The sequence below is a fragment of the Diceros bicornis genome, chromosome 5, assembly GCF_020826845.1.
Source record: "Diceros bicornis minor isolate mBicDic1 chromosome 5, mDicBic1.mat.cur, whole genome shotgun sequence".
In the NCBI taxonomy this organism is placed as follows: Eukaryota; Metazoa; Chordata; class Mammalia; order Perissodactyla; family Rhinocerotidae; genus Diceros; species Diceros bicornis.
Window position 1 is genome coordinate 63,019,652 of NC_080744.1, and position 17,328 is coordinate 63,036,979.

General features: G+C 34.7%; 1 protein-coding gene across 4 annotated transcripts in view; it reads left to right on the forward strand.

The window, feature by feature from the left end:
* GLCE (glucuronic acid epimerase) overlaps positions 1–17,328 on the forward strand; it is a 134,925-nt gene that overhangs the window by 57,679 nt on the left and 59,918 nt on the right. For 2 of the 4 annotated variants that reach the window (XM_058541948.1, XM_058541947.1), the window contains one exon: positions 4,744–4,834. The exons of 1 other annotated variant lie outside the window; for it this stretch is intronic. The gene's annotated coding sequence lies outside the window, so the exon portion shown is untranslated. Of the gene's footprint in view, positions 1–3,776; positions 3,862–4,743; positions 4,835–17,328 lie in introns of those variants that run through there. One more of the 4 variants, XM_058541949.1, reaches the window with a different exon arrangement.

Here is a 17,328-nt window from a genome sequence, read left to right on the forward strand (position 1 = left end):
AACTCAATTCTGACACTGTCTACCCAGAGACAGCATCAGGTTAAGGGCTCAGTCCTGTAAGACACCCCACTCCTACTCCTGCTTCACACACCGTTTGAAAGCCCAGGTTATCATCTGTGCTTCTGACCCACCAGCTGTAGATCAGAGGTTCCAATGACCCCTCCTTGGAAACATTTTACTTACTAGGTTACTGGTTTATTATAAAAGGATATAACTCAGGAATAGGCAGATGGAAGAGATGCATAGGGCAGGGCATGAGGAAGGGTGTGGAGCTTCCATGCCCTCTCCGAGCATGCCAGCTTCCCCGAATCTCCATGTGTTCACCAACCTGGAAGCTCTCTGAAACCCCTCGTGTTGGTTTTTTATGGAGGCTTTATTACATAGGCGTGATTGATTAAGTCTTTGACCATTGGCGATTGATTCAACCTGCAGCCCCTCACCACTCTTCCCTCCTCAGAGGTCAGGGGGCTGAGACTGAAAGTTCTAACCCTCTATTCACATGGTTGGTTCTCCTGGCAACCAGCCCCCATCCTTAGGTGCTTTCCAAAAGTCACCTCATTAACATAAACCCAGCTGTGGTAGAAAGGGGCTTGTTGTGAGTAACAAGACACCCACTTATTGCACTTTTAAGGCTCTGAAACCTTTGCAGGAACTGAGGACAGGAGACCAAATATTATGACAAACGATGCTCCCACTGCTCTTATCGCTCAGGAAATTCCAATGGTTTTGGGAGCTGTGAGCTGGGAAACCGTGAACGAAGACCAAATATATGTGAGAAATATATTTTGGTCATCTGAATGACCAGATATATATATTTCTTATAAATCACAATATCGTATGTGTGCATTTGTAGTCAGCCATTCCTGCATCCCCAGTCCCTCACAACTACTAATCTCTTTTCATATAGTTTTGCTTTTTACAGTGTGTCATATGAATGCAGTCATATAATTTGTAGCTGTTTGGATCTGATTTCTTTCACTTAGCAAAGTGCATTTAAGATTTATCCATATTATTGCATGAATCAAGTACTTGGTTCCTTGTTACTCCTGCACAGTATTCTGTTGTATGGGTGTACCACAGTAGGTTTATCCATTCACCTTGTTGAGATAACTTTCTCGGCACAAGATGGAGCTGCTCCTGCCCAGGGGGCCTTGTCACCAAACCAAAACTTATTGTGTCCCTATAAATACTCCACTAGACCAGAAATCAGTATATACAGTCAGCTGAATCCCCAAACACCAAGCAACCCTGGTCTTTCTCACCCCAAATAAGGTTGACTGTGTGGCCCTAGCCAATCAGATATTTTCTGTTTTTCTCTTCCTTGTTCTTTATTCTTAATCCTATAAAAGCTTCCTGCTCTCTGCACCATTTTGCAGTTCTCTGAATGGAGACTGTCCACTTCATGAAGTGTTGAATAAAGTTTGTTTGTATCACCAAAATTGTTTTATTTAATCATTTTTTTAACAACCTGTTGAAGGACATCTTGGTTCCTTCCAGTTTTTGGTGATTATAAATAAAGCTTCTTTTAAACAATCATATACAGATTTTTGTGTGAATATGAATTTTCTGTTCACTCGAGTAAGTATCTGGGAGTTCGATTGCTAGATTGTATGATAAGTGTAAATTTAACTTTGTAAGAAACTGCCATACTGGTTTTCAAAGTGGCTGTGCCATTTTCCATCCCCACTAGCAGTGAATGAGAGTTCTTATTGCTCTACGTCTTTGGCAGCGTTTTGTATTGCCAGACTTGTTGGATTTTAGCCATTCTAATCAATGTGCTTTTGCTTGTATTTAAATTGGATACTTCTCTTGCTGCTGAGTTTTGAGAGTTCTTTATGTATTCTGGATACAGGTCCTTTGTTAGATTTGTAATTTGCAAATATTATCTCCTGTCTGTAGCTTGTCTTTATATTATCTTAGATATCTTTCTAGAACAAAAGTTTTAATTTCGATAAAGTCCAGTTTATCATATTTTACTTAATGGGTTGTATATATTTTGATGTCATATCTAAGAACTCTTTGCTTAGCCCTAGTTGACAAAGATTTTCTCCTATTTTTTGTAAAAGTTTTATATTTTATGTTTAAGTTTATGATCCATTTTGAGTTAATTTTTATATGAAGTGAGAGGTTTAGATCAAAGTTCATTTTTTTCTTTGCATGTGGATACTCAGTTGTTCTAACACCATTTGTCGAGAAGACTCTCCTTTTCTCATTGTGTTGTCTTTGCACCTTTGTCAAAAATCGATTGGCCATGTTTGTCTGGAGCTGTCTGTGGACACTGTTCTGTGTGTCTGTCCCTTCGACAACATCGTACTGTCTTGATAACTATAGCTTAAAGCCTTAAAATTGGATAGTGTGCTTCCTCCAACTTTCTTCTTTTTTTAAATTTGTTTAGTGGTTCTGGCTACTTTAGTTCTTTTGCCTTTCCATATTAATTTTAGAATCAACTTATCTATAACTACAAAGAATCCTGGGATTTTGATCGGAATTGCATTAAATCTATAGACCAGTTTGGGAGAGAACTGACATCTTTACTATTTTGAGTTTTCCAGTCTGAACAAAGTATGTCTTTATATTACTTACATCTTCTTTGACTTATTTCATCAGGATTTTGTAGTTTTTAACGTGTAGACTCTGTGCATGTTTTATCAGATTTATACCTAAGTCTTCATTTTTATGGAGCTATTTTGAATGGCATTATTTTAAATTTTGGGGTTCCAAATTGTTCATTGTTTAGTGTATAGAAATATAATTGATATTGACTTTGTATTTTTTGACCTTGAAAAACTCACTTATTAGTTCCAGGAGGGGTTTTTTTGTTTGTATTCCTTGGAATTTTCTATGTAGACAGTCATGTCATTTGCAAATAGGGACAGTTTTATTTCTTACTTGCCAGTCTTGTCAGTCTGGAGTTATTTCTTTTTTAAATGTTTGGTAGATTTCATTAGTGAAACCATCTGGGCCTAGAGAGTTCCTTTTTTTGAGAGTCTTTAACTACAAATTCAGTTTATTTAATTTGGGACTATGCAGCTTATCCATATCATTGTGGGTGAATGTTGGTAGTTTGTGGTTTCAGAGAACTGGTTCATTTAATCTAAGTTGTTGAATTTATGTGCATAGAGTTCACAGTATTTTTTTGAAATGTTTGTAAGATCTTTTGTGACATCTGCTCATTTATACTGATATTGAGAATTTGTGTCTTCTCCCTTTTTATCTTTTCAGGCTTGCTTGTATTGATCTTTTCAAAGAGCCAGTTTTGGTTTTATTGATTTTCCTTATTATTCTGTTCTTTTCAATTTCATTGATTTCTGCTCTTATCTTTATTTCCTTCCTTTTACTTTTTAATTTGCTCTTCTTTTTCTAGTCTCTTAAGATGAAAGCTTAGATTACTAATTTTAGACTTTTCTTTTTTCTAATATAAGCATTTGATGCTGTAATGTGTCTGAGTACTGCTTTAGCTGCATCCCACACATTTTGATATATTGTCTTATTTTTGTTCAGTTCAGAATATTTTCTGTTTCCCCTTGAGACTTCCCTTTTGACTCATGCATTACTTATCAGTGTGTTTTAAAATTTCCTAGTGTTTGCAAATTGTCTTGTTATCTTTCTGTTATTGATAATTTTATTATGGTCAGGTAACATCCCTTGTATGATTTCAGTTCTTTTAAGTTTGTAAAGGTTTGTTTTATGATTCAGTGTTATTAGTTTTCTATTGCTGCTGTAACAAATTACCACAAACAGTGGCTTAAATAGTGCAAACTTATTATCTTACAGTTCTGGAGGTCAGAAGTTTCAGGCTGGTTTCACTGGATTAAATTCCAGTTGTCAGCAAGACTGCGTTCCTTTCTGGAGGCTCCATGGGTGGGTTTCTTTCCTTGTCCTTTCCAGCTTCTTAAGGTGTTCACTTTCCTTGGCTCTTGGCCCCTTTCAGCAATGACCTCACTACCTGTAGCATTGTATTTAAAGAATGTTTCTTTCTACTATTCTTTTTTGACTTTCTTTTAGTTGATGTGTTTAAATCTTTTATGTTTAATATCATTATTGATATATTTATGTCTACCATTTTCTTATTTTTTTTTTCCATTTGTTGCCTATGTTTTTTGTTTCTGTTTTCCTTTTCCTGTCTTCTTTTGGATTATTTGGATTTTTTTTGTCTTTTTGTTAGGTATTCCATTATAATTTATTGATTGTGTTTTTAACTGTATCTTTATATAGCTTTTTTTTAGTGGTTGCTCTAGAGATTACAATGTACTTAACTTTTCACAGTCTGCTTACAGTCAATATTTTACTACTTCAAGTGGCACATAGAAACTGTGCTACCATGCAAATCTTTTAATTCCACTGCTTTATACTGTAGTTGTGTTATAGATTATATTGTATTACATACGTATTACAATATATACGTTGAAAGCTCCATCAGACAACATTTATACTTTTTGCTTTCAACTATCAAACATATTTTAAAGAACTCAAGAGGATAAGAATAGTTTATTATATTTACTCAGATATTTAACAATTAGGATGCTTTTCTTTAATTCTTGATGTTTCAAAGTTTCCTTATGGTGTCATCTACCATCTGTTGGAAGAATTGCCTTTAGCAATTGTTTCAAAGCAGTTCTGCTGTCCATTTTTGTCAACAGGTCTTATCACTACATTCACTCAGAGAGACAGGTTGGAGTGTGATTACCTCATTTTATCCAGTACTAGAACCTGACTTAAACGTTTTCAATTTTGTTTCTCTAGGAGTTTGACAAGAAACTGAAGTTTTGATCAGATATATTTTGAGTTTGAAACCAGAAATGTACTAGAGTTTAGATTCTTTCCTTTGATTAAGGTAAGATTGTTTAATAAAATTTAATTATACCATTACTATAAATTTTTAAGCTTAATTTTAATGTGTGCTTTATTAACACATTTTAATTTTTCAGTCTACCTAAGATTCTGACCTCAGAAAATATTTTCATGGTTCCTTTACCATTTGAATAGCTAATGTTCCATGTAATAACTTCCAGATATGAGGGGGACATGTGATTATATATTTACTGAAGGTGTTGTATATTGATAATCAGATCCATTTGCCTTGTGCAGGAGTCAACAAACTATGGCCCACAGGCCGGTCACCTGTTTTAGTAAATAAAGTTTTATTGGAATGTAGTCACACCCGTTCATTACATATTGTCTCTGGCTGCCTTACCACTACAGTGGCAAAGTTCATTAGTTGCAACAGTGTCTGGATGGCCTGCAAGCCTAAAATCTGTCCCTTTAAGAAAAGCTTTCTGACCTTGGCCTAGAAGACTAAATCAGGGTACCTTACTATGCTGCGTAGTTATAATATGTAAAGTGACAGCTAACTGGTTTTAGTTGTTAGTAAATGTTGTCATGTATGAAAATTAATTAGAGGTTTGAATATGCATGTAAGTGTGTGTGCTCCTACCCCAAGCCAAACTTCTTGAAGTGAAGGGTCTGTATTATTTCTTAGGAAGAGGTATTCATTTTCTGGAATAATTGAATTTAAATATAAAACAGTGCTGTGAGCAGTTAAATGCCAAGTGCTTATTTCTAAGTAGAAGTTCTTTATTTTGCTTAGATTAAAAAAAAAATTAAAGTTTATATGATAAAAGTCAAGCTTGTTACTCTCTAAAAAAATATTCACACAAATGTATTATATTTTGCCTTTCTTGGTAAATTTAAACAGAACTAGGAATATTTTGAGAGTAATGATTATGTGTTTTTAATATCTGTTCTAGTAACATGAGTGGTTTAGAGTATATGAAGTTTTAAATGAAACCATTCTGATATAAAACTATATTTGGTGGTTAAAGTTGGAATTATGTTTCTCTCTGAAGTTTATACTGAATCACTTATACCTAATTGTGATTCCTAAAATTATGAGTGTTTAAAACACAAAAGATAGAAGGAGAAATTAAAATTTGAGCCTAGAAAGTCTATAAAAAAGACTTTTTTAAAATATGCTTTTTAGGCTGAAGAAAAAAGCATATTTTATTTTATTTATTTTTTTTTTTTAAGATTTTATTTATTTATTTTTTCCCCCCAAAGCTCCAGTAGATAGTTGTATGTCATAGCTGCACATCCTTCTAGTTGCTGTATGTGGGACGCGGCCTCAGCATGGCCGGAGAAGCGGTGCATCAGTGGGCGCCCGGATCCAAACCCGGGCTGCCAGCGGCGGAGCGTGAGCACTTAACTGCTAAGCCACGGCGCCGGCCCAAAAAGCATATTTTAAAAACATGACATATAAATTAGAATTTCCACGCAATATCAAATAAAGGAATTTCTCTGTTTTGGAAACAAAAATCTGGAAAAAAAATTTTTGGTAGTTTTAACAAAGTAGAATAAGTTTCTGAAATCTTCATTCTTTTAAGAACTATTTGATTTGAAAAACAGCCTCTTTTATGTCATGCATAACTTGAGATATATTTGGTTTCTTAATAGACTTGTATGAGGTGTCTTGTATTCTTATAAAGCAAATTTAACTTTTTAAAATTAACTTTTTAAAGGGGGAAATCTGGAAATTTATCTGTAAGAATGTACTTTGCATCATTTTATACTATCATACATTTTATATTTAAATCAGTATAGATTTAGAATTAGAGTGTTACACTTTTGAATTATGAAAGATGGATAAAATTAAGCTGCAGAAGAATTGATAGGAATCTTGATAGCTTGAATATGTGAATGAGGCCACCATAGTAAGTTTGGTTGCAGTCTAAACTGAGTTGGGTTTGGAAAGTACCTATCTGATTCATAGATGAGACTTATGAGTAAGAATTCCCTTTTAAATAATGGATGATATAGGAAGATGCTGCTAAAGCTGTTTGCCTCTATCAAAATCATATCTTAAGACATCTTTTTAAGATTAATCTTCCCTGATTTATGTTTCAGTGTGGTACTTAAAAGTAAAAGAAGGAGATATAAACCTATAGAAAAGTTTACAGTTTGGTATTTTTCTTCCATATGATCTTCCATACAAACTTAGATTAGTTAGATTTTTTCTAAGTCAACATAAAATGTTTCATTTTAAAAATCAAATACTGAGTCATTGCCAGTTTGACGGTGTCATTGAAATTAGATATGTGTGCGTTGAAGACACAGGCAGAATTTCTTCTTTAAATTGAATATGCTGCTTGTCTTTTAGAGTAGTATATATGGCTGGATAAGAAAGGGCTTGGATGAACTTGTTTCGGAATTTTTTCTGTTCATGTCTTTGAAGGTGTTCATACTGAAAATGTGACTAGGATGTCAATGTCAATGTTCGGGCTGCTATAACAAAATAACGTAAACTGGGTAGCTTATATACAATAGAAATTTATTTCTCACAGTTCTAGAGGCTGGGAAGTTCAAGATCAAGGTGCCAGCAGATTTGGTGTCGAGTGAGGACCCACTTTGTTTTTCACTGTGTCCTCACATGGCAGAAGGGGCAAGGGAGCTCTCTGGGGCCTCTTTTATAAGGGTACTAATCCTATTCATGAGGGCAGAGCCCTAATCACCTCCCTAATGCCCCACCTTCAAATACCATCATATTGTGGGTAAGGATTTCAACATGAATTTTGACAAACATTCAGTCTATAGCAGTCAACTTTTTGTGTGAGTGTGTAAGGAAGATTAGCCCTGAGCTAACACCTGTTGCCAGTCCTCCTTTTTGCTGAGGAAGATTGGCCCTGGGCTAACATCTGTGCCCACCTTCCTCTACTTTATGTGGGATGCCTGCCACAGTGTGGCTAGATTAGTGGTGCATAGGTCTGCACCTGGGATCGAAACCTGTGAACCCTGGGCCACCAGAAGCAGAGTGTGCGAACTTAACCACTATGCCACTGGGCCGGACCCTATAGTAGTCAACCTTTAAGTTTTTAGACCTTGATCAATGTCGTTGGATAGCCTTTAGGGCAATAAATAAACTAGTTTGGAAATGAACCTCCAAGGTTTATTCTCACAGGAGATAATGTAAAAACATCTTACTTTAATTGACTACTCTAGGATTTTCTTTAAAAAACTTTGTGATATGTTTTTTCAAAGCTGTTCTTTATACACAGTCATTTTATTTTCTACCAAATAAATTTTGGGGGCGGGGGAAACAATTTTGTTCACAGAATTTGCTATCAAGAAGGGGATACACACATTTGAGAGAGATGAATAAAAGCAGTTTTTCTTTTTTTTTTTAACCTTGCTTTTTTTTAAACAACTTTTTATTTTGGAATAATTTTAGATGTACACATAAGTTCTAAAGGTAGTAGAGAGTCTTGTGTTCATTCACCTTCCCCTAATGTTAACATGTTATATAACCTTGGTATAATGATCAAAACTAAAGAATCAACTGACGAATCGGTTGACTACTCAACTATAGACTTTATTGGAGTTTTGCCAATTTTTCCACTAGTGTCATTTTTCCAGGGCCCCACATTACATATATTTGTCATATTTCCTCCAGTCTCTGACAGTTTCTCAGTCTTTCCTTGTCTTTCATTACCTTCACACTTCGGAAAACTGGTCACGTATTTTGTAGAATGTCATTCAATTTGGTTTTATGATAGTAAGATTGAACCTACAGATTTTGGGGAAGAATACCAGAGAGGTGGTGTGTCCTTCTCAGTGCATGATATCAGGAGTTACACGATGTCAATATGTCTCATTACTGGTGATGTTATTAACCTTGATCACTAGATTATGGTGGTGTCTGCCAGATTTCTCCACTGTAAAGTTACTATTTTTCCCTTAGTTAAATAATTATTTGGGGGGAAATACTTAGACGTTACACAAATATCCTGTTTCTCCTTAAATTTTTGGCCCCTAATTTTAGCATTTATTGGTGGATCTTGCCTGCAGCAGTTATTACTCTGATGTTCTAATGGTGATTTTCTATTCTGTTCCTTCCTTCTACATTTATTAATTGTAATTCGTCTGTAAGAAAGAGTTGTCCCTCCCCGTACTTAATTATTTTATTTAATCACTTATTTATATTGCTACACACTCATGGATATTTATTTTATTCTCTGGATTAGAATCAGTACTATTGTTATTTATTTTGTTACTCAGATCTTTCCAGCTTTTGCCACTGGGAGCCCTTTGAAGTTTGCTTCTGTGTCCTTTCAACATGTCTTGTCTTCTTTTTCTTTTTTTTTAAGCAGTCCCTTGCTTTCTGGCTCTACAAGATGCCCCAGGCTCATGTTTTTGTTTTTGTTTTTGTGAAGAAGATCAGCTCTGAGCTAACATCCATGCCAATCCTCCTCTTTTTGCTGAGGAACACGGGCCCTGAGCTAACGTCTATTGCCAATCCTCCTCCTTTTTTTTTTTTTCCCTTTTTCTCCCCAAAGCCCCAGTAGATAGTTGTGGCATAGTTGCACATCCTGCTAGTTGCTGTATGTGGGACACGGCCTCAGCATGGCCCAACAAGCAGTGGATCGGTGCCCGCCCAGGATCCAAACCTGGGCCGCCAGTAGGGGAGCGCGCACACTTAACTGCTAAGCCACGGGGCCAGCCCCAGGCTCATCTTGTATCTTAACCTGCCCCAGGCCTTGAAATCACCCACTTCTCCAACGAGCCCAGGTTCATCTTATTGGAGAATAGTATTTAGAAACCAAAATCTGGGTTCTAAATATGCTCATTGCTGCTGAGGTGTTACTGCATCTAGGCCTTTCAGGGGTCAGAGCTAGGAAAAGTATGCTTGTATACTAACCCACATATATACACCCATCTATGTTTATTTCTGTATGTACTATCTGTATATACATGAAACAAATTAGTTCATACTGATACCTCCAATTGCAGTCTAGCACCACAGGGATTATTCTAGCATTCCCTTTTTGCTCATATGTAACTTCTTTCTCCCACATGTGAAATCTGACTGTCATGATCTACAGTTTATTTACATATTTGCTATATATGTATAGTAGTTTCAGAATTGCTATCCCATACTCTTTGTGAGAAACAAATTTACCAAATAGAATACAGTGTTTGTGTACAGTTCTTTTTATCTTTATTCTCACAGTATCCAGCCAAAGTGCTCTTTTCCAAAGTTAGTTGTCAGGTCTTTTCTTCCATATCTCTTTCAGTCTACTATGTCGTTCATTTGTAATACAGTTAGATTCATTTGTCACAATTTGCATTCCATCTTCAGTTTCCTTGACACCTTGGTTTGGGTTTTTTTTTTTAATTTGTATCCAGTAAAATTCACTCTTTGTGTTGCACAGTTCTTGGTTTTTGAGAAATGCATAAAGTCATGTATTTACCAACAACAGTTCCATCAGCCCCCCAGTTCCCTTGTGTTGCCCCTTTGTAGTCAACCCCTCTTTCTGCCTCCAAACCCTGGAATCACTCATATGTTTTCCATGACTTTAGTTAGCCTTTTCCAGAATTTCATATAAGTGGAATCATATAATATGTCGCCTCTTAGGACTGGCTTCTTTCACTTAAGAAAATGCATTTAATATCCATCCATCTGTTGCATAAATCATTGGTTTGTTCGTTTTTATCGCCTAGTAGCATTCCATTGTGTTACCACAGCTTGTTTATTCACTTACCTGTTGAGGGACATCTGGGTTGTTTCCTGCTTTGGGCAATTGTGAGTAAAGCTAACACAAACACTTACATAAAGGTGTTTTTGTTTTTTTATGTGGTTTTTTATGTTTCATTTGAGTAGATAACCTAGGAATGGGATTATGGACCTTATTGTAAGTGTATATTAACTTTATAAGAAACTGCAAAACGTTTTTTCCCAGGGGCTCTACAGTTTTGCATTTCCACCACCAGTGTATGAGAATTCCTATTGCTCTGCATCCTCATCAGCACCTTGGTATTGTCAGTTTGTTTTGTCTTTTAGCTGTTCTAATATATCTGTAGTGGTATTTCATTTTAATTTGCATTCCCCCAATGACTAATGATGTTGATATGCCATCCATATATTTTTGAAGGGCAGCTGGTCCCTTTTATTTCTCTTGATTTTCTCCTTTTGTGATCAACCAGATGGGTGGAGTCTTTTCCAATATATTTTTCATTGAACTAATTGCCATCACCTCTGAATATGTGGCTATATTTTATAGTAAAATACATATTTCCATATATGAGTTTTCATTTTCTGTGCTTAGTATGGTGGAATGAATGTATAGTTTTTATATAGTTGAATATTTGAATGATAATTTCATTGTCCAAAACTAGATTGCTTTATAAGATTCTTTTCATCAATGACATCTATGACTGAAAAGACATGCAAGGCAAGGTGAAGTGTGATCAGTTCTGTTACTGCTAAAGGTTGGCTTTGTTGACAGATGTCACTTCAGAAAAAGAAATTTTAGGGTCTTAGGTGAGATCTTTTCCCCTTTGATTATCAAATGAACAAAGAAAACCTGATACTTTCTTGGGATGTCTGTCAATGTGTGCAACTTTCAGCATGTTCTTATCACTAATCAGTTAATATTAGGTGAAAGGGATTAGAAGTGAATGCTTTAAACTTGGGCCACTTTACACGAACATTTAAATTCACTGACAGGGCCGGCCCGGTGGCTTAGCGGTTACGTGCACGTGCTCGGCTACTGGCAGCCCAGGTTCGGATCCCGGGCGTGCACCGACGCACCGCCTCTCCGGCCATGCTGAGGCCGTGTCCCACATACAGCAACTAGAAGGATGTGCAACTATGACATACAACTATCTACTGGGGCTTTGGGGAGAAAAAGGGGGGAAAAAAGGAGGAGGATTGGCAATAGATGTTAGCTCAGAGCCGGTCTTCCTCAGCAAAAAGAGGAGGATTAGCACGGATGTTAGCTCAGGGCTGATCTCCCTCACAAAAATAAATAAATAAATAAATAAATAAATAAATAAATAAATAAATAAATAAATAAATAAATTGACAGCTTAAAAATACTTTTAATATATTGCTTCATTGAGCTGAATTAATAATGTGTGGAGTACTCATCATCTACTTCCTTGCATTTCAAAGACTACTGCTAAAAAACCTATAATTCAATAACTCATTGAATTCTTAGCTTACATTTAGCTTTTATCTGGATGAAATAAAGACATATCAAGCTTTAGTGAGTGATTTTTTAACCTGTTTGAGCTTGATATTTACTATTTCTGCTTTGTAAAGACCTACATTAAATCTATTAGAATATGTGCTAGGATGCCATGTTGTTTAAATAGACTTTTCTGTTTGTTTGCTGTGTAAAGTCCTTTTAAGAACTTAATATATTACATAAAATATATGCTTAAATTGGGAAAATACTATATGCCTTAAAGGATAGCTTTCCTGTCACTTTTTGGGTAATTAGGATTGATTCTGTTGATGTAGATTCTAGATAACTAGGAGAGTTATCCCCTATTTCAGTAGGAGAAAGCCAAAGCAGTATTTTATTTACATGTTCAGATTCTGAAAATAATGTTAATATTAGAAGTCATTGTATAAATGGGAAGATGACTTTCTTGTCTGCTTTAGAATGAGCATATCTCTTTAAATATACCATTTGGTAGTGTGATTTCAACACTGATATTTCTAGGGGCTAAACCCAGGTTTGTTTTTATTTTGATGATGACAGTCTTTGAATTTAAACCAGCAAGTTTTAAATTGGAAAGTGCAGACCCTTCTATAGTAGCTGTGCTGGTCTCTGTATGTAACTACATTGTCCTACCTTCTCGGGCTCTCTTTGTAAATAAGGTATAAATAAGACAGTGTTTTCCTAGCCTTGTGAAAGGAAAATAGGTACTATATATATATTTATTTATACTATCAATATATATTTTATTTCCTTCTTCCCATTTCCTGAACAACAGGAAAAAAAAAGAGGAAAGTGTGAGTTTTTGTTTGTTTTCTAAGGTCTTGATGGGAGCCTACGTCATTATTTACAGAAGACTGGGAAGTCTTTGTGACTTTGTGAGTTCAGTTGAGTATGCTTTAGAGCCGAGACTAATCAAGTGGCAGCTACAAGCAGTTGTATGACAGTTGACAGTATCAATTTTACCTTACAGTGTTGAGATCAGCATTTCTGAAGTAGGGGAAATGAGGAAGGATGGAGTTTAACTTCTTTGGAGCAGCTGTTCTTTAGTTGACTCCAAGTCAGGTGCTTTGTTTTCCATGTTATTTAACTTCGTCCTCGCAATTAGCCTACTTGATTTGTGTGATTACCCACATTTTACAAATAAATAAAATTTATCCAAGGTCACACAGCTGGTAGTGGCAGAGTTGTCAGTTGTGAGAGTTTTTCTTAACATTTTTGTTATATTACTGGTCTTATTGTACACTTAATGTAAATTTATCTATAGGCCAGCCATTAGTAATTTAGTATTTATTTCTAGCATATTAAAATTCTCAATAAATATAGAAACCTTTGTTTTCTGGCCTACAAGTCCACACTGTTATCCACTATACTGCTTCTTCTAAGAGATTAGAGAAGTGATGAAAATTATTAGAAAATCTCTCTAAACTTTTAAGGCTCTAGGAAGGAAACTAATAATTAGATAAGACTAGGATTATCTCAACCTTTATGTAGTGTTTTCTTCAACCTTAAGGGGCTTCACTTTTGGAAAACCTACTTTATACATGATATATGAGGGAACCACCAGCATAATACTCATTAGTGCTAATTATATGACTGAGTCTCCAATTGATATCTTAGAAAGGATTCTCTAATGATATTAGTGATAACTAATAGCTTTCTTGAAAATAAAAATCGTCTATGGATCAGAAATATGTCTGCATTGCTGTTAGCAATAAAAATATTCATCTCAAAATTTCAGCACATTTGCAGTAACTTTTTATTAGTTTAATTAAACTCTTAGAAATGATACTTAGTATAACATTTGCAAAACAAACTCTTGTATAGCTGCAAATAATGCTTTCAACTGTTTTATCAATAGCTATTTTATGGTAGATCAATAAATTCCATTTGCACAGTGATTAAACCATCTTTATCTTAATGGTATTTTAGTCTGTAGTAATGTTATGCTGTCAAAATTAACAACTATGTGTAGAATTGTTGTCAGTGGTGAGAGTTTTTCTTAACATTTTTGTTATATTACTGGTCTTATTGTACACTTAATGTAAATTTATCTATAGGCCAGTCATTAGTTATTTAGTGTTTATTTCTAGCATATTAAAATTCTCAATAAATATAGAAAATATTTCAAGTATGATAAAATTGTATGGGAAATTGTTTCAGTATATATAAGCAGTCAAACTATAGACCTTTTTTTAAAAATGTGCTAAATGTTAGTTAACATTGGTTAAGGAAAAAGTCCAGAATTCAATATTTCTTTTGTTACATTCCAGGTCAGAGTATATTGCAGTACTAAATAGGAATGATATAAAAGCGTTACCTGAGTCTGTCTGTTTATTTATTTTCTTATTTCTTTATTTCGGTGTTGGAGGTAGATCAGTAAAGGCAGTAAGTTGAAATGGAAAGCACAGCCTTAGAAATCAGTGAAGTTGAGTTCTAATGTTGGTGCAGCCAATGGTAGTTGTGTGACTTTGGACAAATCATTAAATTTCTCTAGATCTAAATTTTTTTTTTTTCTGTAAATAAAGTAGTTGGACTGTGGTTTCCAAGATCATTCCCAGCTCTATGATTCTTATGCCAGAAATTATGTCAGTACTAAACCTAACATAAAAGGTTTGGTTGGTTTACTTTTCTTTTCTGGTTCTTAACCAATAAGTAGAGATTTTTGTTTTTAGAACAGGCAGCCCAGTGCAACTGTGCTGGTGAATTTAGGTGCTTCTAGTACTATATATACCTATAGTAATACAGTACATATAAAATTAGCCAAATATTTAAAATAATTTTTTTTTCTTTTTTTGCAAGAGGGAGGTAGGGAAGGGTTAGATTATTTGGTCCTCTCTAGGCTTGGCGTAATACAGAGAAACCCTTAGTTCTGGGAATGCCTGCAGTACATTAGGCATCCTTGCATCAGCTCTCATGGAATTCTCTGTCTTCTCACTTTGTTTTTAATGTGGTGGTAGTGGTGGTGGCATTTCCTAACATTTACTGAGTACTTTCTATGTACCTGGAATTGATCTAAACAGTTTATATACATTAATTCATTTAATCCTACCCTATGAAGTAGTTATTCTTTAAACCCATATGGTATATGAGGAAACTGAGATGTAAACAAGTTAAATAACTTTCTTAAAGACATAGAGTTAATAAGAGGTATAACCAGGATTCAAATCCAGCAGGAACAGTTAAAATCCTACATCCTTAACTATTGTGCTATACAGCTCCCCAATGTTATATATGGGAAGTTTCAGATTTTTGTTGAACTTAAGGCCCTAAATTCATCAAACCTCACCCTCTTACACAGACACACAGACACACACACACACACACACACACACACACACACCTATTTCAATTCTTTCTTAGTAAGTATAGTGATTAGACTATCTTGTGATCATGGCATTTTCTGTTACTAACCTGCTTATCTTTAGGTGAGTTGGATAAGAATTAGGTCTTTGACACAAATATTGCCTTTGTTCCAAATTATTAACATTTTAGAACTACTTCATGAGTAATAAACATGATTTTGGCAAAGTTCCAAATACTGCTGGTGTTGGAAGTCTCAAACCAGTAGAATTCTGAGTACTGTCTTAAGATAAGTAGACATTGCAGATGGAATATTTTTATAAAGATCTCATAAACCTCCTGGTCTGTTTAAACCCTGTCTGTCTCACAAATGTACAAATGCAGAAGACAGGAAAATCTGAGGCAGTAATATAGCCAGTCAGTCACTTTTTAAATGTAGCAGTTTTAGTTTGTCCATAGTGTTTATTGCAAAGCAGTTTAGGAATAATAGGGTCTTCAGAGTAAAGCTAAATTGCCAAGGAGGAAAGTTTACACTAAAATGAATTCCAGCTCCTTAGTGAAAATCAAAACATGGCTGCATGGAAACATTATTGTAAGGACTTCATGTTCATGCATATTCCTAATCTGTAAATCAGGACTTTTAATTTAGATTTCATGTCTTCAGCCAGAGTAAGCCTGCTAACTAATTGGTATATTCTTGAGTAGGTATCAGTAGAAAAGGAAAATATGTACAAATATATATATGTATTTAAATACACACACATACATAAAATTATTGCCAAATTAAATCAGTGGTGATTAATTATTTAAATATAATTTGAGTCAGTGGACCATATTTAGCAAGAAATAAATTTGTTTTGCTAAGTTACTAAGAGTGTGGGGAATATTTGTTACTGCCTCAGGCCTTGATTATCCTGACTAGGCTAATTTTAGTATGTTCTACACTAAGGGTATCCGATTAATCATTAGAGACCCCTGTTTATATAAAAGGATACTTTGGAGAGAGAACATCAGTGTTAGTGAAGCCTTATAACAATACAAGTCACTAGTCTTAAATATTATCTGCTCGTTATAGAGCTGATACTAGACTGCCACGCTAGGTGTGGCAGAGGAAGCCTTTAAAAACATAGCATGCAGTAGAATGAACTGTTAGATAACTAAATCAGGGGAGTCAGCTACTAATTTTTTTATGACAGTAAAAAATGGGGTGACGTTTTTTGAGCAAAGGCTTTGGGCCAAACATAAGCCTTTCAAGAAGCATTCTTCTACAAAGAATGTAAAAGGCAGAAAATAAAAGAGCCAAAATTAATGAAGTAAAAAACAAAAGTACAAAAGAGGGAATCAACAAAATCCGTACTTTGAATAAAAGTAATAAATTCCCTGGAGGACTGATGAAGAAAAAAAGGAAAAGGCATAAATTTCCAATTTCGGGAATGAAAAAGGGACATCTTAGCAGATCCAACAGATATTAAAAAAGATCAGAAGATTTTTAAAATAACTATGTCAATAGATTTGAAAATTTAGATGAAATGGACAAATTCCTAGGAAAACAGAACTTGTTAAAACTTACAAAAAATTAAAAATCTGAATAGTTCCATATTTATTAATGAAATTTAGTCTGTAATTTGGAACTTTTCCACAAAGAAATTGCCAGGCCCAAATGGTTTCACAAATAAATTCTTCCAAGAATTTTCAGAAGAAATAACATCAATATTGCTAAAACTCTTTCAGAGAATAAAGAGAGAGAAAATATTTCCCAGTCCATTTTGAGGTTTGCATAACCTTAATATCAACACCTGATAAGGATATTATAAGAAAAGTTTCAAGTCCATTTCTCTCGTGAGCATAGATGAACAAATTCTAAAAATATTAGCAAATCAAATCTAGATAGAGAGTGAAGTCATGAATAAGTTAAGAATTTACTATAGGAGCACAAGTTTGGTTTAACATTCAGAACGCAGTCAATGTAACTGACCAAATTAACAGAAAAAGAGAATTACATTATCTCAATAGGTTTTCTCAAATGGAA